Below are 1,377 nucleotides of genomic sequence, written 5' to 3'. Positions count from 1 at the left end.
TAAGGCAAAAAATGAGATGTTTGGATTCAAAGATGCATAAGATCAAACACAGGATACTGTCTATGTAATTGGGGAGAAAAAAATATGTTAAAAAACCTGATGCACCATGGATTGCAAGTTTCTGCCTTCTGCCCTCACCTTACTTGGCTGTGCCTGGTTGCCAGCAGCCAAGATTTTGTTTGTTTGTTTGTTTGTTTTTGAGACAGAGTCTCACTCTTGTCACCCAGGCTGGAGCACAATGATGCGATCTGGGCTCACTGCAACTTCTGCCTCCCGGGTTCAACCAATACTCCTGCCTAGTAGGGGTTTCACCATGTTTGCAAGGCTGGTCTCCACCTCCTGATCTCAGGTGATCCACTCACCTCAGCCTCCCAAAATACTGGGACTACAGGTGTGAGCCACTGCCCCTGGCCCATGATTTGTTTTTAATCATTGAAAAAGTAGTAAGGAAGCAAACCTTATAGTCTCTTTACTCACATAAATATAAAGCAAAATTCTTTTCTAATATGAGAGATATGTTCAGAAAAGCTAATATGGTATCAGAGTAAGAATATAAACAGCAGCATGGCAACATCTAGCCCTACAGGCTGGGTTGCTTTGGGAGTAAAGAGCTAAGATGAAAGGCAAAAGAAAGACTAGAAAGGGATGATTTAGCCTTTGACTATATTGTATTTTTTTATTTATAAGTTAATACAATACAGTCAAAAACAAAATTATATAAATGCATTATGAGTATTATTTTTGAGATAGAGTCTCACTCTGTTGCCCAGGCTGGAGTGCAGTGGTGCGATTATAGCTCACTGCAACCTCAATCTCCAGGGCTCAAGTGGTCTTTCCACATAAGCCTCTCAAGTAGCTAGTACTATAGGTATGTATCACCATGTCCACCTATTAATTTTTTATTTGTATTCGAGATGAGGTTCTACGATGTTGCCAAGACTCATCTTAATCTCCTGAACTCAGTTTTTTCCCTCAGCCTCCAAAAGTGTTGAGATTACAGGCATGAGCCAGCACATTTGACTCATAAGTATTATTAAATATTACAGAGAGCATTTTGGGAGGCTGAGGCTGGAGTCTCATTACTTGAGCCACTGACTTTGAGAACAGCCTAGGCAATGTAGCAAACCCTCATCTATAAAAAGGAAAACGGTTGGCCGGCCGTGATGGCTCACGCCTGTAATCCCAGCACTTTGGGAGGCCGAGACGGGTGGATTACAAGGTCAGAAGTTCGAGACCAGCCTGGCCAACATGACGAAACCTCCGTCTCTACTAAAAATACAAAAATTAGCCAGGTGTGGTGGCACACGACTGTAATTCCAGCTACTCGGGAGGCCGAGGCAGGAGAATTGCTTGAACCTGGGAGGTGGAGGTTGCAAT

Source organism: Colobus angolensis, unplaced genomic scaffold (genome assembly GCF_000951035.1).
Source record: "Colobus angolensis palliatus isolate OR3802 unplaced genomic scaffold, Cang.pa_1.0 Scaffold365, whole genome shotgun sequence".
Taxonomy (NCBI): Eukaryota; Metazoa; Chordata; class Mammalia; order Primates; family Cercopithecidae; genus Colobus; species Colobus angolensis.
This window is presented reverse-complemented; position numbering follows the sequence as displayed.